Source organism: Poromitra crassiceps (assembly GCF_964638095.1).
Source record: "Poromitra crassiceps genome assembly, chromosome: 20".
Taxonomy (NCBI): Eukaryota; Metazoa; Chordata; class Actinopteri; order Beryciformes; family Melamphaidae; genus Poromitra; species Poromitra crassiceps.
The window spans coordinates 28256103-28271450 of NC_139637.1; positions in this window are offsets into that span (position 1 = coordinate 28256103).

Below are 15348 nucleotides of genomic sequence, written 5' to 3' on the forward strand. Positions count from 1 at the left end.
CAAGAAATCAAGAGGTTGACGGGGAGCTTACCCATTCCATGTGGCAATGGCTCCAAGTAGACTGAGGACAAGGAACCCAGCTTCTGGTTGCAAGTCCCCGGGATAAACAACATTGACCCGGCTGGGATGCGTATGGATGGGCCTGGTGGTGACACTGCCTTCCCCACACAGTCAGCATTCAGGGTGTGTTCAACCGTCTGACACTCTGTCAAAGCCTGTGCCCAAAGTTTGTCAGCGCTTTTCACAATGGAAGAGTCAAAGAGATGGTTCCCGTGTTGATGGAATAACTCCTGATAGCAGCTTAGGATGACATTCATCCCAAGGAGGCCAGGCACGGCTTGTTTCCGCTCTTGTACAAAGGTGTCTGGGGGATCTTTGACTACCAGTATACCCATTTTGGGGAGTACTTTACCAAGAACTTCAACCTCCAACTCCAAATAGCCCAGATATGGAATTTCTGAGCCGTTGGCTGCTGTGAGTCGGAGCCATCTACAAGACTGAAGCCGCTCCTGTATTTGAGGTTTCAAGTGTTGTTCAAAGAAAGTTTGGGTTATAGTAGTAACCATTGACCCCGTATCCAACAGACAAGAGACAGCCAAGCCTCCCATTTGCACCTGGACCACTGGACACTGGCCAACAAGGTGCAACGGGATGGGTGGATTCTCTTCTGAGCCCAAAATACCCCCTCCTGGTGCCTGGCTCCCAACACCGGAGGGTGCTAGTTTTCCTGCGACTCAATGGCATTGACCCTCACATCTGGTTGGTTTCCCTGGTTCCTCACTGCCATGCTGCTCTCGTCCTCCCTCATGGTAACGCGACAGAATCTAGCTATGTGTCCAGCCTTGTTGCAGCGTAGACATATAGGTCTACCATCGGGTTGGAAACGATACTGTTGGGGGGTTGGACGGGGGGTTGGGTTTACTCGTTGGCCACTAGCTGAGGGGGGCATATTACCCAGGTGTCTTATAATAGTATCTAGTTGGGCCTGTTGCTTACGAAAGCCTTCTTTGAGCTCCTCCAACTCACTGGGAGGCTTAACTGCAATAGCATTACATTCAGCACCTTCCTCTCCTATGGCAGAGGCATATGAATCACATGAATAGGCCCTGGGGCGCTGGGCAGTGGGGCGGGCATACCTTTTTGACCATTTTACCGCTGCCTGGCGGATCTGCTTAAAGGAATAGTTAGCATGCTGCCGTAGAAGACCAGCTAACTCCCGCTGCAACATTTCATCACGGACATTTTCAATAAAGGTGTCTCGCAACACAATGTCTGCCTCGGGAACCCCACGTGGATCTTTGGATTTAAGTAACTCCATTAACTCTAACAGGGAATGGGAAAACTCTATTATTGACTCTCCCTCCTGTTGTTTGCGTTGGAAGAATTGTTTTTGTAAGACCACATAAGGTGTGTCACATCCAAAGTATTCAAGCAAGATTTTAAAAATTTCCTCAGGATCATTACGCTCTTGTGCTGAGCTGAACTTTACCTCCTTTTTTGCTTCCCCATCTAACAGGTCGCAAAGGAAGGTTGCCTGCACGGCAGGCGTTGCCTGCCGAACAGCCAAAGACTTCCTGGCTTCCTCAACCCAATCCTCAACAGTCATGGAGTCTTGTGACATTTTTCCAGAAAACCTGGGGCATTTCCTTTCCCTTGGGGCTTGTATATACACTCGCTCTTGTGTGGGATTATCTGTGTGGTTGGAACTTGTAGATGAACTTGTAGATGACCCACTCCCACTCAGGTTAGATACACCCTGTACTGTATGCTTAAGCTGTGCATTCTCAGCCTGTAAGGTTTTTACCAATGCACTTAAAGCTTGAACTTGTTCTTCCAGTGTCTCAGTCATTGTTACACAGTACCTCAGAAATGTCCAAAAGAGTCGTTTTTGAAGAAATGACCCTAGTAGCAGGTGGCCACCAACTCTGCTTTGTTGCTCCAAAGGTGGCTTGAGGCTCCAGGGGTGTTGGCTCTGGACTCTTAGATCTTCCTGGCAACCACTGTTTTCCCTAATCACCACCTCTGTCTACAATAATCACAATTGTACACAAGCCACTATCGGTCCTGCCCGACTACGCCAAATGTGACATGACCCTGTTACCATAAAACATCAACCACAGGGCTTCAATTGAATGAAGACAGACAGAGGCTTGTGTATCAAAAGTAAGATCAATTTATTTAGACTAATAAGTCATTAAAATGCACCCATATATATTTAGGGTGTATGGCAACATAAATCAGGGGCCGCATGAACAATAAATAAATGACCACATAAAACGGTCTGTTCTAAACAGTGAGGCCAGTGAGTATGCTCTCAATTCATCAGCAACACATGAAATAGTAGCGATGGCACAGGCATAAAGGTGGCACACTCCCTATGAGTAATAGACACACTCAAGGAGGTAAAAACCTCAAACACTCTGTGAAATTCAAATGGGACTCGGGTTCAAACCACTACAAGCAAGTCAGAGATTCAAAAAACAGGAACGCCACAATCAAGGCCAACGGCACACCAATCACAGTAGTGCACCTTACTTTATGCCTGGGCCGACCAATTTGCTCTGGTCAAAGCTGAGGGAGAACAGTACTTGAATGATACACATACAGTGAATATAAAATACTATGGACTGGCCCCTATCCTACAGAGGTGGTGTAACTAGATTATTTTAGAGTCAGGAAAACAGTGGTTGGCCTACAGCAGCGTGGCCCATAAACAGCAGCTTGTTGTCTCTGACATATATGACATGGCCCAATCAGCTCCCCATACTCTCTAAACAAAATGGCTCCTTCCACTGGAATTATTTGTCAACTCCGCTTCTACTTGTCGGTTCCCTCTGCCAGTCAAGCCAAACATACACCTTGCCTCTGTTTCACACCAGCAGCAACCTGCTTCTGTGGCCAGCTTTTGGATAATGGAGGACAAAAGGCTTCCTCAATTGCTCCACCCCTATTTATGCCTTCTACAGGTTCTAGTGCCCTACTGCCATTGGCTCTCTGTCTACAGAGTCATAGTGACCCTCCCACACATAAAAAGAAATAGAGTCCACACACTGCAACTTGCTCCCAGTTGATTTATTTTTAACGTTTCGGTCAACAAGGACCTTCTTCAGAAATGAAGCAGGAAATGACAGAGCACTCAAACTTATACAGTATGGGTCACACCCATCCACCAATTGGCAGAGGGGGAAAAAAAGTGTAATGTGAGCACAATCAACCAGTAAGAAAATAGAGTGCATCTACTGATTTTACCGAATCAGCCAACAACCGCACTCCCTCTCGTGTGATATTGCTTTTATACAACAGTTCTATTAAACAAAGCGGATTAAAAAAATGACAAAAAGCTGAGAAAATATATGATTTCTCTATTTATTCCTCCGCCAACAAAAATAGTCCCCTCAGCTTTCTGCTTTGCTGAAAATGTAGCCTAATCAGCCTAATTAACTGCAGGCTGTCTACTTTACTACTGTCTACTCTACAGCTGTGAAGCGTTTTGTTGATTAGGGCAGCTGTGAAGTGGAGTGATCTACACACAGTGAAGCGCCAGTGCATTATCATGACATAACGGCACTCGTAGGATCCCTCTTGTCCAATCAAATTGCTCGGCCGGAACTACCTGTTGTATAAATATATATATATATATATATTTAAGCAATATCACACGAGAGGGAGTGCTGTTGTTGGCCAATATCGGCACTGCTGTGATTCGGTCGTAGGCACGAGGCTGCAGGCCGAGTGCCGAAGATAATCACAGCAGTGACGATATTAGCCAACAACAGCACGACCTCGAGTGTGATATTGCTTTTATACAACAGTTCTATTAAACAAAGCGGATTAAAGAAATGACAAAAAGCTGAGAAAATATATGATTTCTCTATTTATTCCTCCGCCAACAAAAATTGTCCCCTCAGCTTTCTGCTTTGCCGAAAATGTAGCCTAATCAGCCTAATTAACTGCAGGCTGTCTACTTTACTACTGTCTACTCTACAGCTGTGAAGCGTTTTGTTGATTAGGGCAGCTGTGAAGCGGAGTGATCTACACACAGTGAAGCAAGCGCCAGTGCATTATCATGAAATATTGGCACTGGTAGGATCCCTCTTGTCCAATCAAATTGGCCGGCCGGAACTAACTGTTGTATAAGTAAGGGATAATTGATAGTGAGCCGGTGATTACTGGCGAAATAATGACTGACAGGTATTGAGCCGACGCGCAGCGGAGGGCTTAATCATTCACCTGAAGGTCATTATTTCTAGTAATCACCGGCTCACTATACATTATCCCGCTTAGAACACGGCCTACAACTAAATCATTCAATAATCTGACAAAAATAATTATTCAAATAGATTTTTTAATAGCGTTTTCAACGACAAAGCGGTTTCATTCGTAATTGGCACACAAGACACCACAGCTGCAACTGGTTGGCCTAATTAGTAGTGTCTGAAGACAAAATGCTCTTATCAACTGATTAATCCAGGTGTGGCAGAGCAGCGGTCGGTTGTCGAGAAATAATGACCGGTGAATCTTGTTGATTGACCAATCAGAATCGAGTATTCAAGAGAGCCGTGTTCTAAATATATATATATAATGAAATCGCTGATGTTAGGCATCCATCATAGTATCAAGGCTTCACATTTGTAGTTTGTACAGTGTTTGACTATTTTCCCCTATTTCCCAATATTTGGCACAGAACAGAAATGTGAGAAATGGGAAATCTTTTTTACCTGATGTTAAGCATTCAAGATTCAAAATTCAAGATTTATTAAGTGTCCCAAAAAGGCAATTTGGGTTGCAAAAAGCGTAGTACAAAGTACATACATAAAAACAGATAAGACAATAAAAACATTATAAAAACAGTCTAGAGCAGCAGTTTAAAGTGCAACACAACAGTTAAAGTGCAAATGACAACAGTAGCAACTATCTAACGTGCACAGTAGAGATAAAGTGCACAGTAGCAAAGTGCAGTGTGGCGAGTGACTGCCTTGACTCTCAGCACATTTATATTGCAAGAAAGAGCTACAATGTATCATTGTATCAAATCATAAAGCAAAACCACGGTCCAGACCAAAGGGCAGAGAAAGTATATAATACAGATATACTGTACTCCTAAGAATAAATAAGGATAAAAGGATAAAATAAATAAAATAACAGCAACGGCAGATGGGGAGACATTACATTTGTACCCCAGCAGCGTTCATTGCTCTTGATAGAGACAGGCACAAAGGAATTTCTGTATCTGTTCTTTTTAACTATGGGGGCACGAAGGCGGAGCCCGGAAGGAAGCAGCTCATATTGGAACCTCAGAGGGTGGGCATCATCTGATCGGATGGACACAGCTTTTTTCAGCACCTGATTGTTACAGATCTGGTCCAGGCTTCTGAACTGGGTTCCGGCTATTTTTGAAGCCACCTTCACTATTCTCCCCATCAGGGAGTTCTTGTCTTTTGTACAAAGATTACCATACCAGCAGATGATGGAAAAGCCTTACCTCATCTTGGAGGTAAGGCTTCAAATTTGTAGTTTTTACTATATTTGACTGTTTTCCATGTTTTGTCATGGGGGGGGGGGGGGGGGTCAACTAATGTCAACTGCATGAAATTGTTTCCTATGGCTCCCTATGCCAAAATGGTGGATACTCTGTAAAGGCAAATTTCAAATCAAGTTGCCTTACCTCAACGATGAATGCTTAAAGGGGGACTAACCCCCTAGATATGTATCAGAACAGTGATTTGAAAATACCTATGGAAAAAAACAAGAAATGACATATGCTCTTGTCTATACTAAACTCTTTGGCTGTGTTCAAGTCAAGATTTTTTTTCGGAAATCGACGCCATTACAGTTTGCCTACCGCCTCAAAAATAATTTTTTTGAGAGGGGCAATATCTTTATAAATATCAACAACTAGCCAATGCTGGTGGCATGTATGGAAAGAGTGTTGCTCAAAATTGTTGATAGTTATATCAATTTGGTAATTCAGTGGCGAACTAGAAATTTAATTATTTTTCTGCATGTATCTCTATGGCAGGTGTCAAAACTACGTTACGAGAGCAAAGTGACATGGGCTCGTTACAGCAGCACACCGCACAATAGGAGAAACCCCCCGCTCTGGGGTAACACAATGCGAGATTTCTCCACGTCATTCCCTCGTACAACTAGCGATAAACCGCGCAATGAAATCTGTTTTTAATTTGCGTTTTGGGGCTTTTCGTGATTCTTGTTAAAAGTTGTGCAAAAGTTTTCCTCTCAGCGCAGTTGCAGGCTGCGCCCTGGCTGGCGAAACAGCCTGGCTCCTGCATGCATGGGGCGTTCTGTAACCTCACGGAGCAACAAACAAACACAGACAGAAATAGCTGGTGTGCGATTTTTCTTTGTGCGATTGAGGGAATCCCGCATCTTTTTGCGAAGGTGCGACTGGACAGGACGCTTTTCACAGACGGGCACAGTAGCTAAGTAGCCTCACGGCAGGGTGAGCATAATTCAGCCTTAAGCTTCTGGCATACTCTTCGCACACGCGCTGGAGGCGGGGCTCCATGGAGGGCGCGCGCACTCTGCGCGGGCCAAAACAGAACATAGTGAGTGCTCCAGAAATGGCGGCGATCAGTGCCAGGCAGTCTGAATGAAATTGAATGTAACGTTCCCAATTCTATATATTAAATTCTAAAAAACGACCCTCAACATTTGGGAAGGCTAAGCCACACAACTAGTTCGTTATAATCGAACATCATGCTTTTAGGCGACTTTACGACGGTGAGGACTCAATCACAGCAGATATCCGCTGTTAGCCTACCACGGAGATCTCACAGGCACAGGCAGCAAAACCCAACGCGCTGATAGAAAAATCTCCATGGACGCGCCGCGCTGCGCTCAGGCCTCGCCCCCCGACACGGGTCCTGTTCCTAATATCCCATTCATTTGAGAGAAAAAAAAAGCAGTGTTCGACCTTTAGAGGGCGCTTATGCCAGTTATGCTGCTGAAAAATGATACAAATGGTCAAATGGCAACAGTTTGGTGTCAAATGTGGAAATTTTGACCAGAATTCTTCACACATCACCCCCAAAGTCATATATATTGGTTAAAAGCTGAAAAAAAGTGTTTTGGGGGTTAGTTACACATCAGGTAGTTCATGTTTGTCCGGCGAAATTCTGTTAGTCCAAAAAATACACTATTTGCTGTTTTGTTTGTTTGTTTGTTTGTTTTTTGCTTGCTTTGTTTTTTGCTTGCTTTGTCAAACTGGCATTTGAGGCTTTCAAATTCTTTTTATATTATTTTCTAAATTTTTTGGGGCATTTTTGCCCCTAATTGATAGGACAGCAAGCAGACCAGAAAGGTGGTAGAGAGAGAGAGAGGGGACGACATGCGACAAAGCACCACGGGCTGGACCCGAACCCAGGTCGACCGCGTGAAGGATCAAGCCCCGTAGCACACGCTCCACCAGATATGAATGAAATATGGGAACCTATAATGAGGGAGGAAGTTACCAATGAATAATAAATTCATTAATAAATACATAAATAAATAATAATAATTAAAAAAAAATGCACCCTTCTCAACTTATTCTGTCAAGTTTTGTTGCTTAATGGTAAAATGAGGATACTTATTTAATCAAGGGGTCAAGAGTTAATACCAAGCTATTACCTGTGGGGCTTTTACTGAAGTGTTACTGAATGTGTTGAAGATGTCAGCAGCATGTTTACAACCATTCTATTTATAGTCTTTAGCTCAGAGGTGTCAAACTCCTTTTAGTCCAGACGCCACATGACCCAATTTGGTCTCAAGTGGGCCAGACTAGACAAAGAAAATCAATGATTAATAACCTATAAATAACAACACAAGTCTTTTAGTGTAAAGATTAGGACTAGAACACGTTTTCACATGAGGTTATCTCAGCTACCATTATCATATCAAATCTACTGTCTAACTGTGCATTACAATTGATGGCGACTGAGCAACTCTCCTCTATATTCAAGGGTTTTGAAAATAGATGACCATTTATTTAGTAATGAATACAGAAAACATGAATAGGCTACTTGTAACTTGCTCCTGAAACCTGGTACCTCTTAGCCTTCACAAGTGCATCAATATTAGGTTTCAAATCCCAAGCTTGAAAAATTTGGAAGTTTGGAAATTCGACTTCTCAGTGCAATTTTCAAACTTTGCAAAGTCATCCTGTGGCCCAGATTGGACCCTTTGGCGGGCCGGTTCTGGTCCCCGGGCCGTATGTTATGTTTGACACCCCTGCAGTGTTTGATTATGTTCTACCGTCCGTATTGCTTCTATGTTTGTTTTGGCCTGTGTGCATCTCCGATATGTCCTTGAACCTTCTGAGTAACTGGATATAGCTTGGATCTCCTCTTCTGTTGAAGTGGGTTTAGGCTGCAAGGAATGGTTTGGAGGATGACTGATAACCTGACCTGGCAACCCTGCTGACAGGCTACGATGACACCCGAGACTGTGGATTGTACCACCTGGTAAATACACACACACACACACACACACACACACACACACACACACACACACACACACACACACTACGTGTATGTGTGTATATATATATATATATATATATATATATATATATATATATATATATATATATATATATATGAGATATATATATATATGTGTTTCTGACCAAGCTGAAAATGGGTTGATCAGTTTGGCATGATGAAATGTTTGTGTGCAAATGTTTGAACAGTTGATAAGTTTAATATCCTGTCCTTTTTCTGTACTGCTCTCTTAGCTTTTTATAAACTACTGTAAGCAAAGACGCATCCAACTAATCTACCTGCCAAAGTCCATGTGACTCTGACCTGCGGGTCATGTGACCATGTTTAAAGACTCGCTGCCAAGTTAGAAAAGAAGTTGGCGGCTGAGTTACTGAACTGACGTGGTGCTCGCCTAAAAATAGTCCCTACAAATAGTTTTGTGTACGGTGTCTCAGTGGAAAAAATAAAAATGAATAGTTCCTTGAAATGGTTGTGTGTTGTGGCGCCAACCGGAATCACATTAATCTTTGTCTTCCTTAAAAGCCTTGGTATGACAGCCAACAGATTTAAACCCAAACGGTACACACAGATATCTGATAATCCACTCTGAAAATCTGGCATCAAATCAAGCAACATTTTGGCTGGAACACGCTCGCCCTGACGCCTTAACACCCATTTGTAGTAATGAGCTCTTCAACCTGCTCAGACGGATGCCAGGTTCTCTCTTTTTACGACAGATGAGCACACTTGGTGGTGAGGCAGCAGTACACTGAACTCCAAGTACACTCCAGTGAAGGCACCTCTCCAGCTTCACTCAGCGGTGTATGACCTTCAACCTACAGCAGGCTGACCTCTTCAGGTACTTTCACAACCAGCATTCCCTCAAGTGAAACAGTAGCCTGGTTGAAACCATCCTGATCATGTGACCTCACGTCCAGTTTGGCAGAGCCAAAGCCCATCCCCTTCCTGCAACCAAACTGCAACTTTCTTGACTTGCAAAGTTATATTTTATGTTGACAAAATTCACATGTGTACTTCATGGCACAATTCAAATGGGATAAAACAAAAAGTAGTACCTCTCTCACCGTTCACCACATTTTTTTTGTTGTTTTTTTGCGGGTGGCCTGGTTTGTAGCTGAAGCAGGAATTAGGCGGTGACTTTGGCTCTCTATCAATCTGGACTTCCAGCGGTCCACAGAGAGTTCAGTGGGAGGGAGCTTCCATACACCTCCGGCTTTGCTGAAGATTAAAACAGAACAGCCGCACATCATCATGTCTGATGGTCTGATGCGCTGGAGCAAATAAAATCTTGTTCACGTCAACTGACACAATCGAGAGCCAAAGTGACCGCCTACTTCCTGTTTCAGCACTGTATCAGAGATGTTCATCCGCCATTTATTTTCCCATACACATTTTGTAAAATGCATAAATAGTTTTACTGGTTCAAACCAAACGGTACAGATATATTTAGAAACAGAAGCGATCGCATAACATTTAACTGGGACCAAAACGTTAAAAGAAAAATGCGATAGAAAATATTTTTTCTATGTTTTTTTTTTTGTTTTGGTCCGAGTGAAATGTTGTATGGTCTCTCCCGATTATAGCGTTAGCTGAACCGTTTGGTTTGACGAAGTAAAACCATTTTATACGCATTTTACGAAATGTCCATGGGAAAATAAATGGCGGATGGAAATCTCTGGTACAGTGCCGAAGCAGGAAGTGACGTTCCACTTTGCCTCTCTCTTCAAAATAGTTCACTGCAGTAAATCTCGACTCACCCAGATACACCCCGATCTGACTGACACTTGTGACAGCTGTTCCCATGCAGGCTCCTCGTAATCTCACTCATGTTTTGGTCATGTCCGGGGAAGGGGGGTGTGGGGGAAGGGGGGTGTGGGGGAAGGGGGGTGTGGGGGTGGCTGCAAGTCTTATTTCAGACTCCTCCCAGACATATTAGAAGTAAAGCATCCACACAGATGACGGTATGTGTGCATCTGTTCCAGGAGACTCCTTTGGATCAGTTTTCCTTCGCACTTGTCGCATGAATCCTCCGCTGTGTAACAGCCTTTCCGCTTAGAAAATACTTGGTTAAAATAGTTCTGCTCGGCAAGGCCAACTCTAGATGTCAAGAGTCATCCAGTGAAGTCAGTTTGGTCTGAGGACTTCTGAACGGGGTTACCACAGGTCATTGAAATCCTTGGATGTTTGTGAATTTGAGAAGAAGAAAAAACCAAGGCCTTGTAGGTTTTTGGAAATATAAAGTATGGCTCATTCAAAGTCCGGATGTATTATATTTTGCACAAGAATATAAATTGATGTTCTTTTGCTTTGGTTTTTGTCTTTGTGGCCTCACCTCGACCCGTGATCTCGTAACCTCACGTTCAGAGCAGTGGAAAATTGGAAATCCAGCGATTTTTGCTAATGGGGGTAACTTTCCCATACGTTTACCTCATTATTTGAAACTTTGGCCACGTTTAATATGAATATCCGACATTGTTACAGTAATTTACATGACACAAAGTAAAATTGGTCCCCTTTAAGAATGTCCCATTGGTGAATCCGGCCCCAGGTTAGTTTGGTGAATGAGAACATATTGAACGTACTGTATATTAAATGATGTTCTGTGAAACATGAATTGATGAATTGAAGTGAACACGTGGGTGTGTCTGTGCTCCTGCTAGCTAAACATAGCCTCCTGCTCTCCCTCCTCTCCTCTATCTGTCCGTGTCAAACCAGGTCCAGCCACCGGGCCGATTAGTGATAATTTTGTTGGCTATTTTTTTTAATTTAGTCTTAGTCTTAGTCCTGTGTCAAATGTCCTTGTTCATTTTTATCATATTTAGTCAACCTCATCCTGTTTTTGTTTAGTCAAGTTTTAGTCGACTAAAAGTCGGAGTATTTTAGTCAAAGAAAAGCGTAACTATTGTTTCTTTAGAATTTCCAAACTCTTTGGAAAGATCTATTAATATGTTATTAAGTGGTATTAAGGTCTGAACGTCCAATACAGACACAGATTGAAATGTTTAACCTCTCCTTCTCTTCTGATTGGTCCTCTTCCCAATTCGTCCCTCCCTAACATTTTAGTTGAGTTTATATTTGTTGATGAAAATGTCAATAGATTTTTCCTTGTAGTTTTTGTCTTCACAACTTTGTTTGTATTTAGTTAACGTCTCACCAGTGAAAATAGGTAGTCGACGAACATTTTTCATCATAGCCAAGCATCTGTTCACATCGTACATAGGAGAAGTTAGCCTTGAAAGACATTCCAGCTAATATTGAGCTAGATTTCAAAAGCTAACAAGCTACAGCAATGGTTTGCATCATATCCCAGTAGAGGAACACAATTATTTTCCTTGGCACAACTTCTCAATTGAAGAATCTTATGAAATGACAATTAAAGTTTCTTCATCTTTTGTTCATTTTTAATCATTGTCAACAAATGGGTGTGGCTGTCACACTCTAACGCCCTTTTCAAACATAGTTCCCAATAAATTACTGGGATAACCTTTCAGGCACCACTAGTGATTTTCACACATGCGCTACATTCAGCGACATTTCCGTCACGAGGACTGGGGTTTGATTCCCTGTCAAGCCACATACATTTTTAACAAGCATTTTTCTTATTTGAATTACTTTCCAAAGATTGACAATTTGGTTAGCGTTTGGTCGTGGTTAAATAAGAAAACCCTAACTCTAACGTTAACCAAGTTGTTCTTGCCTAACCATAACCATAACAACCAACATCATTAAAACAAAATGAAACATGTTTGAAGGGTTGTATGGTGATTCCTCTGTTCCACACCAGCTTTCTGGCAGAAAGCCTTCATGGATAACTTCTCCATGTGCCAGCGGGTCACCTTTCACAGGCGAGCAGGCCGAGGCGAGTGGAGCGGAGTGGAGCGAACTGTGTGCGAAAACGCTGACGGGGGAAACATCCCTTCACAGGCCGGGGACTTTTTTAAGCTCCAGTCCGTCTGTCTCTTCACTTCCTGGAAATACAGACTGTTGTTAAGGAGTCAGCTGCTCCACTCTCAAGTCAGTCTCAAGTCTAAATGTAGATTCCCAAGTCACGTCCAAGTCATTAATGTCAAGTCTGAAGTCGACACGTAGCCTAAAGATTTGACATCTCACTCCTCATATTGAAGACTGGAGTACTAACTATATAGTCCAGGCATTTTACGCAAATATGTGGGTCAACCTCACACTAATTGCAACAAAACCAAACTCAACTGATTTTGTATCCTCAATATGTCCTCAATGAAGGAAAAAAAGTGTTAAGGAAATGTATGAAGGGAAAGTTTTGAAAATGACCTAAATATGATGGAAGCCTATGGAAGCCTTTTTTTTTTTTTTTTTTTTTAATGTGCCATAAATCTCATCACTTATATCCTGTATGTGTTTTTTGCTTCAAGGAGAGGGGAAAAAAAAAAAAAAATGTTAAAAAATAAATAAAAAAACGTTTTTGGTAGCATCATATAGGTAATTTTCAAAAATTTCCCTTCATACATTTCCTTAACACTTTTTTTCCATCATTGAGGACATATTGAGGATACAAAATCAGTTGAGTTTGGTTTTGTTGCAATTAGTGTGAGGTCAAGTGACATTTTTACTGGACTATTAGTACTTCTCAGACATCTCATACCAAAAGTAGACTGGAGTGTTAACTTGAGTATTTCTCAGACGTCTCACTCCTCAAAAGTCTGGTGATTTTCCCTAGAGACATTTTCACCACGTGTTTTTCTGTGTGTGGTGACTTACTTTCTTGAACCTAAATGTCCATCAGAGGCCCCGCACCCACTGGAGCTCAGCTGCTCCACTCTCGACTGTTCCTGTATACAACTGACTCATCAAAGTAGGCTGTCATTGGTCATATGGTTATAACTGACAACTCTTAATTGGCCGATGTCCAAAAATTATTTAACAGCTAATATTGACCCAGAAGATCATGGAAAAAACAATAAAGAAAATCGACAAAGTGGAAAAATAACAAGCACAAATTCACAATAGCTGCGACCGGATATGCAAATTTCTGAAATGCAGGATTGCATGGGGTGCCCACCCTACTCTGCCAGTGCTCTGCCCCTGCCATCCGCCATTTTTGATTCCCACCCCCCCAAACCCAATAATGACAGAGTTTTAATAATGAAGTTAGTTTTATTGCTGTTGGTTGAGTCAGTAGTGAGTGAAGGTGACCACAGTGATCACAGCATGGCTCAGGAGTCAGAGGTCACAGGTGATGATGTCATCAGGGCGTGAAGCTAGCCACACAGGTTCAGGATAGAAACGACTGGAGTGGACGGACAGTCTCACCACTGATTGGCTGGTGGCTGCTGATAAGTTCAAGCCGTGAATGACATTAATATCATTAATACATTAATTAAGCTAGTTATCTCCTAATTGATTATCTAATCTACTGTTAACAATGGAAGACTGATGTCACATTGAGACAGCGATACAAGAATGACACTGAATGGTTAACATGAGGTACAGTGTGGGGTAGCTCGGGCTGGAAACACTGAGCTGAGTCCTGGTCTGGTTTGACGAAAAAGACGTAAAAATAACACACTTCTTAAATCATCAGGAATGAGGATTTAAGTTTCTGCACCAAATAGACTGAAAAAAAAAATCTAGTTTTCTGAAGCAGATCTCAACGTACTCAAACTGAAAGCCAGACAGAACTTTTCCAGCATACAAACGGTTATTTCTGGTTGGCTCTGGTTGTAAAGCCAGAGATATCTGCTATGGAGGAACAATAGAGATATAACACAGAGAGCAGATCTTCAGTAAAGTGTTGGCATGTCTTCTCTGGTCTCAGGTCAGATCTGCAGTGTCTCCAGCCCTCGCTCAGAGTTTCCACAGCAGAACATCTGCGTTTAACCTCTGAGCTCTGACAGTTCCTCTGTGAGGAACATAGAATGGAAAGCTCTTCTGGTTCAGCATGGTGCATGTTGTGTGTGCTCTTCTGGTGCAGCAGTCAGGAGGGGAAAACAATCTATTTCAGTAGAGATGGTTTTGGGAAACCAGACGTTCTCTACCGGTGAAACCTGCCGAGAGTGGAGATGCTCGACAGTATCCTTTACCAAAACCCTGGGTGGACAGACCAGACACAGACAGACAGACCAGACCAGACAGACAGACCAGACCAGACAGACAGACCAGACCAGACAGACAGACGGACAGACAGACCAGACAGGCAGGTAGACAGATAGACAGGCAGACAGACAGACAGGCTGGTAGACAGATAGGTGGCATTTTTTTTAAAGTGTATATGAATGAATTTGGCTGTCAAAAAGATCAGAATGTAAACCGTCAAGCAGAGTGCTGATTCATATGGAAAATATAACAAAAATTATCTGGGATGTTTTCATGTTAGCTTGGCTGACAAGTTTCTCTGAATTGGCATTGAAGCATCTAATTTGACATTGAATCAGAATCAGAATAACTTTATTGATCCGCGAGGGGAAATTGAATCATGATGCAGCTGCTTACACTAATGGGAAAAATATAGACATTGAAACATAACCTGTGTATTATAATTAGCATTGACACATCAAATTAGCGTTGACATGTTTAATTAGAATTGAAAAATCTAATTAGAATGTACATGTTTAAATAGCATTGACACAACTAATTTGCATTGAAAAATCTACTTTACTTTAAAACTCATTGCTATAGAAATATGGAATTAGCAGTGAAACATCTAATTAGGTCTGAAACAAAGTACTGTAACTTGTTTTAACGTTAATTCGGTTGATTTACAGTTGTATTTGGTCTCAATAGAGTAAAGGAAGTCTCAAACTGGTGTCGGGCTTTCGTCATTTAGATTAGGCAGTAAATCAAATGGACAGTTTGACACTATAAAAAA